At 40.8% G+C, this 12,423-nt stretch overlaps 1 protein-coding gene across 8 annotated transcripts in view; it reads right to left on the bottom strand.

Annotated features, from left to right (window-relative positions):
* OSBPL3 (oxysterol binding protein like 3) overlaps window positions 1–12,423 on the bottom strand; it is a 194,066-nt gene that overhangs the window by 116,458 nt on the left and 65,185 nt on the right. The window lies entirely within an intron of this gene.

Below are 12,423 nucleotides of genomic sequence, written 5' to 3'. Positions count from 1 at the left end.
TCAGCTCTTAGTCATCTTACAGGCCTGTGACTTTAGCAAAGCCGTCACACTGCTCCTTACCCTCCCTCCAGTCCCCAGTCTGGTGTTGGCCCCTGGATTCATCACTGGAATAGCAAGCCTACGCTCATCACTCCCTCATGCTATATTAATACCTGCCACTGGCTTCCCTGACTCTGATTAAGACATCAACCCTCTACTAATCCAACCAAAATCCCTCTCCCAGAGTCCTCAGTACTGTAGATTCCAGCTCTCCCTGACACTGACTTCATCACCCCGCAATGTGTTTTACATTCTTCTATTCTCAAAACCACCAATTCATTTTAGACCACCATTAGGCCCTGCAATTGACTCCACATTTTCTCTCCCAGCACTTCAATCCTTATATTCAATCCCCAGTTCGATTCATTGCGAGGCTCTCCCCTGCTCCAAATTCCCAATGCCTACAGGCTTGAGTAAAACAGCAAGGTCTGGCAGGCAAAACCCTCCACTATACAGTTACATTTCACTGGCTTTGGACTCCAGCTCTACCTCTCACTTACTCTGTTGCTAAATGTCTGAGTTGCTTCGTCATCTGAAAGCAGGCATGAATAACCATACTAACCTCACAGGGTTTTGTCAAGATTGACTAAAATAATGCATGTAAAACACGGAGCACAGTCCTTGCCAGCCATCACTCAGTTACACTTTGGCTGTTATTACTCAAACTTCATCTCTAACAACTCACATAGACACACCCTGCATTCTACCCTCTCCCTTTGTCCTAGTGAGTCCTTCTTCATGGAGCACCCTCTTAACCCACTTTCCCTCTTCCGTCTGAGGCAAAGTTCTCCATCTTCGGAAGACCACTTTCAACACGGCCTTTTCCATGAAGCCTTTTCTCAGCCCCTCTCCCACCCCAAACGAGTTTGCTTCTTCTTGGACTCTGCTTCACTTTTGTGCTACCTGAAAGTATTAGTCACGTTTCCTGCACTCTGACTCACTCTTCATATCCTGACTGCTAGATGTTGGGTCTGCAATTCACTCAGGGACTGCATTTTACTCATCTCTACATTCTGCAGAAAAGTAACTTACAAAGATTGGTGAGCCAGGGAAAGAGTTCTCTGTGTGAGCACATTTATTTATTCCTGTAGACGCCTTCCTCCTTTACTGTTCACTGGAATCATTTGGGATTACTTTTGTATTTCAGAATATTTTGGCTATTCTTTCCTTGTGAGATCTCCTTGTCATTTTAAGTCTTTGGCCACAAGAGACATCATTTCTCTTTTTTTTTTTTTTTTTGAGACGGAGTTTCGCTCTTGTTACCCAGGCTGGGGTGCAATGGCGCGATCTCGGCTCACTGCAACCTCCGCCTCCTGGGTTCAGGCAATTCTCCTGCCTCAGCCTCCTGAGTAGCTGATCATTTCTCTTTTCTCTGACTTGTCTCAAATATTTCTAGTATCATAGAGATGTTATGCCCAAAGCATCCTTCTTGGGGGATTTCATTTCCTGGTTTCTCCCACTTTCCATCACTGGCTAATACTTCTTTGTTGGCTCAGAAAGAAACCCAGAGCTATCATTCTCTGCATTATTTTTTCAATCTCCTTAAAAATTAAATGATCAGCAAAACAAGTCAAGAGTTTATCAGAAGTTAGCAGAATGACACATCCAGTGGGTGATTATCTGATTGAATCTCTTTTTTATCAGCACATGTGGTATTCATTCTAAAGTTATAGTTTCTGAGAAGAAAGCGCCCACCATAGCCTCTGTCTGGCCATCCATAATACTGATCCTATTATAATCTTTCTTCCCTACCATTCCCCCTTACCCAGGGATTCATCATTAGGGTCTAGATTTCCCCAAGACTGCTTCATTACAGCAAAACATCCCCTTCTACAATCATATTCTGGTCACGAGAACCACCCTAACCGTGGAGAGACAGATCCAATGATGCTATCTATATCCAAGTTTTAATGTTTCAGCTTTATTTTGCTTCATTCTCATAGGCTGTGCAATGGCAAATAGCTGCAGGTACTATTACCAACCAGCTGCTCAGGCTTTTTTAAAAAAGAGATTACTGAAGTTCTCCACCTCTGTTATTGGTCTTCTTATCTTTGCTCTGCCTGTTGTTCTCCAGCCAATCAAGTTTTAATGTTTTTTCCTTCCCATCAAATATCAGTTTAACTCTCTTAAACAGGCTAGCAAATCTCTTGGCAAACACACTTGTCCTCAAAAGATGGCAAGAACCTACTCCACAAATCAAACTCTGCTTGTCGACATTATTTGTGCTGTAGTTACGTGTACACTTTCCATATCCTCTTCAAGCTCATGGTCTACCTTTCCCCAAAAGGTAGAGACACCACACATCCCCCTCAAGTTCTTTAGTTTCCTACCATGATTTCATAGAACTCATGATACATTTGAGGTTTCTTTGGACATTTAGTGTATTTTTACCCAAAGCAGTGAACAGGGGTGGTAACTGATAGATTTGATATTCTGTTAAGTTAGCATGCCTACCTTGGCTTGTTGTCCAGAAATATCCTTTCTCCCCTTCTTTAGCAATAGAACTGCTGAGTTTTAGTTGGGTTCATGGCACCTAATAAGAGGCTACACTTCTAGCATTCTTTGCAGCTTGGTGGGGGCTCGTGACTAAGGGCTGCCAATGAGATATGAGAAGAGCTGTTTGTCTTCCAGGTCATGATCCTAAAAAGAGAAGCACATGTTCCCTGCCTTTTCCCTCATTCCTGAGAAACGGAAGATGGTGATAGCTGGACCCAGAAATGAAAGCCACTAGTTGAAGGCCGTAGTGTCACCATGCCAGCCAAGCAATAATGACATCTGGACAGTTACATGAGAGAGAAATAAACTTTAACCTTGTTAAAGTCACTTAATTTTTGGATCTCTCAGTTAAATAGTTTTAGTGCAAATAATGTTGACCCTAAGAAGCTGGCATGCCTTAAAATTGGGAACCTTAGGTCACCTCTGTACATCTTAACAGAAAGCTGCCAATCACCTCTGTCTTGGCCAGCCTCCTGTGCCAGAAATAGGAACCTCTGGCAGTAAGAATCCTTTTCATTAACTGACAAAATAAGAAAAACTACACTTTTATTTTAATAGAGTCTTGCTCTTGTCACCCAGGCTGGAGTGCAGTGGCGCGATCTTGGCTCACTACAACCTCCACCTCCTTGGTTCAAGCAATTCTTCTGCTTCAGTCTCCTGAGTAGCTGGGATTACAGGTGCCCGCCACCACGTCCGGCTAATTTTTGTACTTTTAGTAGAGATGAAGTTTCACCATGTTGGCCAGGCTGGTCTCAACCTCCTGACCTCAGGTGATCCGCCTGCCTCCGCCTCCCAAAGTGCTGGTATTACAGGTGTGAGCCACCACTCCCAGCCAAAAGCTACTATTTTCAATTTGAATGTGTATATTATCCCGGCCTGAAATAATCCCAACTTCTCAAAAAGATGGTAGAGATCTAATGCTCAAATCACTTTCACCTTCTCCAGCAGGACAGCCCCTTTCACATTGCATTTGTCACCCATGTGGTCCCAAGAGTCACTACAGATCAGGATGAATCAATGTTCTGAAGGGAGAGAGATGAACCCATAGGTCCTCTGATAACTCCTCCACTCCTAAATGCTGAAATCAGAAATGGGCTGAGTTTTCCTCCTGTTTCTACAGTTTAGCTACTCTTACTTGTCCTTCCACACCTTACAAGGAAGAAATACTTAAGAACAAATGTAAGCTAATAAAGGAAGCTACAATGGACAGGTGGCCAAAAGAAGACAGGCACACTGATGAAAACTCAATTCAATATCTGTCCCATAAAGTAACTACTATGTGTCCACTGCTGTGCTAACCCTTCAGTGATGGAAACTAAGTGACAGAAGCTTAATCCAAGGAGAAAACCACTGTGATCAAGGAGATAAGATGTCACAAATGAAATAAGCCAGAACACATCCCGGGGGAGCCATCTGGTAGGTGCTGTGGGCAGTCACAAGGGAAGAGCTCAGTGGGGCTGGACTTGTGAGAAAAAGCTTGGAAGAGGTGGCCTGCAGGGCGCCATAAAGATGTGGGTAGGACCTGACTGGGTAGAGAGAAGCATGGAAGACAAAGCTGTGAGCTGGGCAGCAAGGGGCACCTCCTGCAACATTTCTCAATTTCAGCTGCATGACAGGATCACACTGGGAAGTTTCTACAAAATCCCAAAGCCTGGTGCCATTTCGTACCAACTGGTCCAGACACTGGGGATGAGGCCAGGGAAAGGGCATCTTGAGATACTCCCAGGTGATTTGGATACACAGCAAGGGTTGAGCCACTGCTCTAACATAATCTTGCATCCAGAAATGACAGATTTACTCCACAGAACTGCCTTCTTTAATTTTGGTATTTAATTTTGTTTGAGCATCTTATGCTAGACCTATGTCTGCTGCATCCAATTTACACTAAATTGAAATGCAAAGCAGGATGTGACTTAGCAGTTTAAAGGGTAAGAAAAGATAGCACCACCCAAGAACTTAAAATAACATCTGGTGGTTTGAATTTTATCAGTGGGTGTTGTTACGTTCCCTTAACTGACAACTGCTTGCGGAAGCATGGTAGAGTTTTAACAATTGGCAACCACAGACGGCATTTCATTACCTATCTAAAAAGACTATCAATTGAGTTACTATACAATTTGAGTGTGAATTTTTAAAACTTCCCTATTTCCTATAAAAATCTACTTATCATCTTTTCAGAAATGTGAACAGCCAGCTAACAATGGGAAATGCTCTAAAAGTGCTAACTGAACACTCTCAAATAACAAGAAACAAAATACCCTAGTGGGTCATGTATCAGATGTGCACACTTCAGGTTTGTTTGTCTACCTAACTAAAAATAACCCTGAGACTAAAAAATCTAAACTTAAACCAAATTCTATAAATCTAAGTCCCCAAGATATATTTTGGAGGTATCCTTCCAAAACTGCAGGGGCAATAATAAACAATTCCTTGTAAGAGAATCACTAATTTAGGGTACGTAGGTGGGGAGAAAAAGGGATACAGGAAGTTTTACTCATTTCCATGGGAAAAAAAGATGACTGCAAAAAACTTAACCTGAGACACTTTTAAACTAGTACAAACTGGAAAAAAAAGAGAGACATAAAAGGAAAATGCGGAGAAAACAGATTTTAAAAAGGTGGGGTGATTACTGGCAGACTAGAGCTAAAAAGACAAGAAAAATCTAAAAGCACCTCTGTTCCCAATGCTAACAATGACACAGTTATTCTTTCCAGTAGAGTGCATAGATCAGAAACAATTTGAAGACTCTGTCTCATTCTTGTTTTTGTTTTGTCTTAATTGACCTGGTAGGAGGTAGGTTGCTTATAAAATTGATAACCTGTGTTCCCTCCCCTTCACACTAGCTGCTAGAAGATTTTTACTAAACTTATTTTATATCTCAGAAGAAAATATTCACAAGTATCCATTTATCAAACTTTAAAAAATTGTAGAAAGATGGATCCTAATTCTTTAGGAGTTTATATCTAATGAGAACGTTACCAAAAAATAACAGTTCATAGGAATTACAAATAAGAAAATCTGTGTCAAAATGTGGGATATAAGTAACGTGTTAAAACTTTAAGCTGGATTCCATCAAGTTAATTTTAAAAATCAAATTCAGCAACCAGGGCCCTGGTCTTCCTGGCATATTCCCCTATGTTGCACATTCATTGCAGACATCCATTGATTAGGGAGTTTAGCACATTAAGGGTATTCTAATAAACCATTCTGTGCTTACCATTTTTCATCAAAGAACTCTGAGTACTATGCAAAAGGCAACTCCCCCATCCTCACACCTAAAGACAGAACAGCCCAGCATAGAACAATGACAATCATAGCTCCTGAAAATGAGAAGCACCCAGTCTCGGACCCAAGGCAGACGTCAAGGCTTATTTACGGCTTAAAGCAAGCTGATGCCAGTTCTGATTCATCATTACTGAGTGTGGAAGGCATATTTTTCAAAGATGACCACACCAAAGTACATCCCATCCCACACGCTCCTCTAACAATGTGACAGCGACACTTCTTTGTCATTAGGTGGCTTCTATTTTCCCATCCTTTTAATTTGAGTGGCTTCTAATTATGGCAGAAATAATGCCTGTGACTTCTGAGGCTGCATTAGAAATGACAATGTAACTTCCACTTGATGTCCTCTTGTCTCAGGGTGCTCGCCCTTCAACTCAGCCACCACGATGTGAGTAAGCTCTAGCCAGCCAATGTGGAAAGAACACATGGAGAGATCCATTTGGAAAAGAATGGCGACCCCTGCCACCTAGGCTGATAACCAGCATCAACACGCAGACATGTTACTGAGCAAGCATTCAATCCTTCCCAGCCTCCATCCCTCCTGCTGTCCCAGCTGCCACTGAGTAGAGTAGAAACTATGTCTCTTCATCAAGTGTCACCCAAATTAAAGCTGTCAGGGATACAAAAACATTGTCATTAACCCTCCAATTCATTGTCATTGTCTCAATTTACCAAGTTTTGGGGTTGTTATATAGCATTAGACCACTGAAACCCTAGGCAGGAAGCCCTGGCTGACCTCCAGGCTGGGCAGGTGAGAAGTATGAGAATGTGGGGTGAAAAAGTCTCCTAGTTAAGTCAGCAACAATGCTTTCTTCTCCTGACCCTCAGGCCAGCAGGCTCCTTCTACCAGAGCATCCCACTCCTGCCATGTAGGTCAGACTTAGAAGGAGGCTCCTTGACCAACAAACCCTGACTCCCTTATAAAGTCACTTACAAGAAGCAGACATTGTCTAGTGTGGGGGCCAATCAGCTGACCAAGGCCTGTATGTGTCTGACAGTGATAGACAGATCACAAGTGACACTGGGAATCTAAGACTGGGCACAAAGATAAGACATACGAACTCCTTAAAAACCCTGTAAAAATTCCTTTCAGCCCAGACCTCAAAATTTCTCCCTTATCATTTGGCATTTAGTTTCATAATAGTTGAAGCTGTGGTTGGAAGTGCATTGTCATGTGGTAACTGAGGCATAGAAAAACTAAGTATCTCACTAAGATCACAGTCAGTGGGGGTACAACTAGGACAGGGCCAAGCATCAAACGCCATATCCTGTCAAGAACATACATCCAAAAAGGGAAAAGGGAGCTAAAGTAAAAGTTGTACATGTATGCACTGTAACTTTCCTAAGGAGAAGATTTATTATGAAAGAGTCAAAATCCTGAGCACCATTCAATCCTTTGGTAAAAACATGCAGACTCTTCGGTGTTGGCCAGAGGGATGTTCTTTCAATATTGCAGAGCAAAGATCTAGTTCCCACCATACATGGGCTTCCCCGAAGGCTATCTGTGCCCAGAAACCACAAAGGATACCAACAAGGCAATATGGAAAGCAGCTCATCAACTGAGTAGATTGAAAGTAGAGGTAACCAGGGAGAAGAGACAAGAGCCCAACTCTTAAGGCTGGAATGAACCCCACAGGATCATGGAAAGAAAAGATCAGCCTGCAGACCACAGCCAACCATTGGACAGCAGAGCCAGTATTGGACAGTATCAAGTTCTACCAGCCCGTAGCATCCACTAGCCGGCAGAACTTGATGCCGTCCAATACTGTAGCTTCCAGCCACATGCCCTAGTGAGAGCATGAAATGTGGCCAGTGCAACTAAGAAACTAAATTTCAAATTATTGAAATTTACGTAGCCATAGATGGCTGGCATCTACTATACTGGAGAATCCAGTTTTAGACCATATCACTCTAAACCAGTTAACCTTCTCCCCTTTTTCTGTAGCACAAAATGGGCAAACCTAGACACATTTCTGCTTCCTGAAATCTTCCAGGTGTGTCCTGTTCCTTCACCTCTGAAAAAGTAGGTGGCTGGTGTACACCTGACTCATCACAAAGTATGAGGCCAAAACTTAAGTGTGTTAAGTCATATCCAGGCAATTTGCTTTCCCATTTCCTCCACTGTCTGGATAAAATGAAATAAAAAATAAAACAGGCTACTGGTTTTCTACATGAGATCAGCAGGGATTTTTAGTAAAAAGCCCAATATAAACTGACAGGTACTTCAAACTGTGTATCAGTCACAAGAGATGAGCTGCCCTATAAGGACCAGACCCTCCAGCTCATACAGCTTCAACTAGAAACCGTTTATGAATGGCTCATAATCCTCCTGCTCAGTATCAAGACAACAGGCTGTCAGACAAGGCAAAAGATCATACTTCATAACCAAAAAAGTTATTAGTTAAAAAAAAATCAGATGCCAATTTTTTTGGTAGATGAAAGTATTTACCACTTTCTAATATCTTCAGATGGCAACTAAAACCTACCATCAGCCAGCCAGGTGCCTTTTCACAGTGAGGGGGGAGGGAGAATGAGAAATATTTTAAGAGGGTTCCCACATAGTTTACAAAGTCCTGTAAACAGCTCCACAAAGCTGCCCAATAGCTTTCATTTGGCTTGCTGGAAAGTTGTTAATCTGTCAAAGAAAGGAGAAACTCACCAAGAAAACAGCTGGTTCTCCAACATGTAAGTTTTTCCATAATCTGACCCCTGATTTACCAACTCAAACTTACTTCAGCTACTACCCAATAGTGTTCACCATTTCAGGCAAACAGTTTTTAAAGCTCCCCCATTGAAGGTACGCATTCTGACAAATTGCTAGTAGACTAGAAATGCAAACAACCTCTTTAGAAGACAGTTTGGCAATAAAAAAAAGTCTTTCAAAAATAAAGGCAACAGATGATTCCCAAACATGGTAATCCTCAAACATGAAATATTTCCAAACTCAAGGAATACGGCGTCCAAAACCCGTTTCTTAAAAAAAAAAATACTGACCATGAAGCTGACCAAACATTAAATTTTTAAGAATGAAAATCCATGGTAAAAAGACCAATAGTTAACAGTACATTGATTAGGAATAAATAGGTGAAAGGATACCTAGGGGAAATTAGAGCTACGGAGTATTAAAAGTATAAAGCCTAACAAAACAAAAATAAAACAAGCAGCATATATCAGAAAGCCAGGCAGGGACGGAGGGAGGAGGCACTCGATGTTTATCACGTTGTCCTGTTATTCTCAATCCATCCTGCCTCCCGACCTCTTGGCGGTTTTCATCTATTTTTAGCATAAGAGAACAAATTCTCTTATGCTAAAGAATTACTTTTCAGAAGATAGACAATTTCTTTCTCTTTTGTTAAATTCAAGTAAGATCAAACTGAATGTTTTACTTTTAAAGTCATGTTTTGTTTTAACTGAATTTTACGCAATTATTTCTGCCCGTCATTTATCTCCCCATCCTCTGTTCCTCTCTCACTATATGTGCAGAGGCATGGCTGAAATAAATGTTAACATTTGTTATCTTCTGCTTGAGCTTTTTTGGGTAATATTTTACTTTCTCCTTTGAACTTTTTTTTCTTTTGCCTGATTTTTTAAAATTAGGAAAATATTACTAAAGTAAAAATAAAACAGCTATGACTTTTCTGGTTTGCATGGTTCTTTTTCCATTTGTTCACCTGATCTGTGTTTCTCTTATATCCCCCAATACTCGCCAACCTCAGATTCTGACTCATATACCTCCATCAGTCTTCTTTATTCCCTGACCCTCTTCTCTGGTTGTGCCTCAGTTGTTGGAGAAACCTTATGCGTCACGCTCTAAGGTAAAAGAATCTGCCTGACATTACTCCTCCCGACACCATCATCAAGTAGGGAAGTGTAGAAACCTCCTGAGAATGTAGATAAGAAAAACGTGGTGTCTGGGTATTTTCACTAGAGATGTGAAACGGAAACTACCCATGCTCGAATCCCAGCTGTGCTGCTGTTACACCACAATGGTGACATACACCAACACACACAAACCAGGCTTACTGGCAGCCATGCCACTAAGACGTCTTCCATTTTCCCCAATTGCTCACTCGCTCTCTTTTTTTTTTTTTTTTTTTTTTTTAGAAAATTAAATGACTCCTATTTGATGACTTAGAAGATGGAAGGAAGGATGAGTGTGTGGATAGAGGGAGGGAAGGAAAAAGAATTCCTGGGAGTGGAGAGGCCTGCACCCACATTTGTAACTATACACAATTTGCTCTACAACAGAACTCCACGAACGTGTTCCAGTGATGACAAGCTTATCTACAACTCCGGCACCATGACAGTGGTCCATATTTTGTTTATTCTGTAGCAGAAGTCAGTGGTCATGTTTACCACAGGTCCTCCTCCTGTCTCTCCCTGTTCTCCATCTTAAGGGGTGTGTATCAGAGCAAAATCTGCAGAAATTGCACTTTCAAGTTCACTGTATCAAGGATTATCAGGTACCACATAAACCGAGCAATACAAGTAACAGATTTTTAAAAACCCAAATATTGATATCCTGGAGCATAGGATATTTTGTAACTCATATATATATATACACATACACAGAGTTTCATCAATTTGGTTGTAACTCCTAATTTAAGCTCTCATTTTGTGACAGTTCTTACAGAACAGACACAGTCAGCTTCTATGTTATGTACCAGCAGACATGACCTTTCTTAGAAACAGCAACTCAGAAAGACTAAAAAATAAGACTTCATGTCTGAGAAATAAAGGCATTACCCTGAATCCTAACTATGCAAAATATGCCCTGGCAAATACCAGTCCCAGAAGGCTCTCTGCGGGCTAGGGGGAGACTCCAGAGACTAGTCATCTTTGGGAAGTCCTGCTCTTACATTCACTCTTAATGACACCATGTAACATATGTTGGCACATTAAAGACTGAGAAATCCTGAAGTTAAACAGCAACAAGAACAACAAAACCCAAACCTGTTAACTTGGTTGAACTCATTCCAAACCAATTTGACTATGGAATCCATTCTCTGAGGCAAAACTTACCCAGTTACCAACATTCCTTCAGCCTGACGATCCTGTCTAGCTTTCAAATTCAGTGATCCTATGAGTCCACAAAATGACTTGAACTCTTACCTATAAAGGTTGGCTTATCCTCGCACATAATAACAAGCATAGGTGCCATTTCTCAGTGTGTATCAGGCTCACAGCAGCAGTAATAACACCTGGATACTCTTTATCATTTCATGTATAGACCTGAGTGGTCAAGAGAGTCATGAGAAACTGACCATCACGTAAACACCGTGGAAACATTCAGAAGCTGGCAGCGTGCTTTCCTACCCGACCCTATCCTCCCTAAGTTTCCCTCCTTGGTTCTCATGACCACATACCTCTGCCATCCCCAACGTCCCACTCTGCTCTCTACTTGCTGTTTAAACTTTACTACTCAGACTCAATCCTTCCTATTTCAATCTGGAATTACCCTAGAGAGAAAACATCTAGATGGAAGTACATGAGTATTTGGAAGAAAGAAGTGCCAAGCAAGAGAGTTAAAACACTAAGTCAGCTGGATAAACTACTCATAAAAATCTTGTGGAAAATACCTCAGTAATTAAATATTCACACAACTGTTATGTGGGCTTACATAGAAACATATGTACAAGCAATTAACTTTATATTTACCCAAGCAAATAAGAAAATGGGATCAACATTTAGTACTCACTTCACAAATGTTCACTGATCACTTACGATTGGTCAGGCACAGTTCTAGACATTGGAAATAAAGCAGTGAACTTGGTCTGAAACATTACACAAATATCACAGGATAGACTAGAAAATTCAGTAACTCCAATTCTTATGACTCTGGAGAAAATAGTTTCTAAATGGAAGACAAACTACTTTAAGGAAGAATTTAGAATCATATTACAAGGTACCAAGCAAGCTTTTGAATCCATGAGAAAAGGACAGAAAAGGCAAAAGACATAAATTTTGTACCTAACATTTCCCAGGTACAATGCTAGATGCTCCTACATATGTCACATTATTTTATTCCCAAAATTATTCTTTGATTTGATAAAGTTTCATTTTATAGTTAAGGAACAGACAGAGCCAGTGGCCAAATTTTTGGAATATGTCCGATTCTATCCAAGTACACACCTTTTATATAAATAGTGAGGCTAAATCTGAAACTGAATTCATGGCCACTTCAAAATAACATTTCCAATATGACTTCATGATGACAAAGAAAAGTTATCTCAAAATATGTGTGGGAGAAGGACAGACATCAGTATCACATCAAAAAATAATCTTTTCAAACTTGAAGGAGTCACACTTTCTGATTTCAAGTTACTACAAAGCTACAGGCATCAAGACAATGTGTCCTAGCATAAAGACGGACATACAGATCAGTGGAATAAGAATCAGAATGTAGACAGCAAACTCTCACATTTATAGTCAATTCATTTTTGACAAAAGGGCCTAGATAATCCAATGGGGAAATAACAGTCTTTAAAACAAATGATGCTGGTACTAGAACTTGATATCTACATGCAAAAGAATAAAGTTGGGCTCTCTACCTCACACTATGTATAAAAATTAACTCAAAATGGACCAAAGACATAAATGTAA

Source organism: Aotus nancymaae, unplaced genomic scaffold (assembly GCF_030222135.1).
Source record: "Aotus nancymaae isolate 86718 unplaced genomic scaffold, 86718_ANA_hifiasm-v0.15.2.pri h1tg000025l, whole genome shotgun sequence".
NCBI lineage: Eukaryota > Metazoa > Chordata > Mammalia > Primates > Aotidae > Aotus > Aotus nancymaae.
This window is presented reverse-complemented; position numbering and strand designations above follow the sequence as displayed.